The sequence below is a fragment of the Petromyzon marinus genome, unplaced genomic scaffold, assembly GCF_048934315.1.
Source record: "Petromyzon marinus isolate PM22_M1 ecotype Great Lakes invasive population unplaced genomic scaffold, UKy_Petmar_22M1.pri1.0 PM_G_Scaffold_93, whole genome shotgun sequence".
Taxonomy (NCBI): domain Eukaryota; kingdom Metazoa; phylum Chordata; class Hyperoartia; order Petromyzontiformes; family Petromyzontidae; genus Petromyzon; species Petromyzon marinus.
This window is the reverse complement of record NW_027423050.1, coordinates 15001-16517: the sequence shown is the minus strand read 5'-3', so window position 1 is coordinate 16517 and position 1517 is coordinate 15001.

Sequence of the window (1517 nt, the reverse complement as noted above, 5' to 3'; positions counted from 1 at the left end):
ACCCCTTTTCCCATTCCGAGGGATTTCTGTGCGACCCTAACTAACAGCGCCCGTGAGCCACAAGAGAGACATCCCCGCCAATTTATAGCGTTTCACGGGGTCTATCCGTGAAAAATATAGACGTTTTTGAGTGCACATGCATTCCTGCTGCAAATGCCTCTGGAAGTTTCATGCCGTTCCTATGCAATGTGGCCACACAAAAATGACCCGTTTTCCCATTCCGAGGCATTTCTGTGCGACCCTAACAGCCCCGTGAGCCACAAGAGAGACATCCCCGCCAACTTCTAGCGTTTGACGGGGTCTATGCGTGAAAAATATTAAAATTTTTGAGTGCACGTGCCTTTCTGCTGCAAATGCCTCTGGAAGTTTCATGGCGTTCCTATGCAATGTGGCAACACGAAAATGACCCCTTTTCCCATTCCGAGGGAGTTCTGTGCCACCCTAACAGCCCCGTGAGCCACAAGAGACACATCCCCGCCAATTTCTAGCGTTTCACGGGGTCTATCCGTGAAACATATAGAAGTTTTTGAGTGCACATGCATTCCTGCTGCAAATGCCTCTGGAAGTTTCATGCGGTTCGTACGCAATGTGGCAACACGAAAATGACCCGTTTTCCCATTCCCAGGGATTTCTGTGCGACCCGAACAGCCCCGTGAGCCACAAGAGACACATCCCCGCCAATTTCTAGCGTTTCACGGGGTCTATCCGTGAAAAATATCAATTTTTTTTTGACTGCACATGCATTTCTGCTGCAAATGCCTCTGGAAGTTGCATGCGGTTCGCATGCAATGTGGCGACACGAAAATGACCCGTTTTCCCATTCCGAGGGATTTCTGTGCCACCCTAACAGCCCCGTGAGCCACAAGAGAGACATCCCCGCCAATTTCTAGCGTATCACGGGGTCTATCCGTGAGAAATATTCACTTTTTTGAGTGCACATGCATTCCTGCTGCAAATGCCTCTGGAAGTTTCATGCGGTTCGTATGCAATGTGGCGACACGAAAATGACCCGTTTTCCCATTCCGAGGGATTTCTGTGCCACCCTAACAGCCCCGTGAGCCACAAGAGAGACATCCCCGCCCACTTCTAGCGTTTCACGGGGTCTCTCCGTGAAAAATATCACATTTTTTGAGTGCACATGCATTCCTGCTGCAAATGCCTCTGGAAGTTTCATGCGGTTCGCATGCAATGTGGCGACACGAAAATGACCCGTTTTTTCCCATTCCGAGGGATTTCTGTGCCACCCTAACAGCCCCGTGAGCCACAAGAGACACATCCCCGCCAATTTCTAGCGTTTCACGGGGTCTATCCGTGAAAAATATTCAATTTTTTGACTGCACATGCATTTCTGCTGCAAATGCCTCTGGAAGTTTCATGCGGTTCGCATGCAATGTGGCGACACGAAAATGACCCGTTTTCCCATTCCGAGGGATTTCTGTGCCACCCTAACAGCCCCGTGAGCCACAAGAGAGACATCGCCGCCAATTTCTAGCGTTTCACGGGGTCTATCCGTGAAA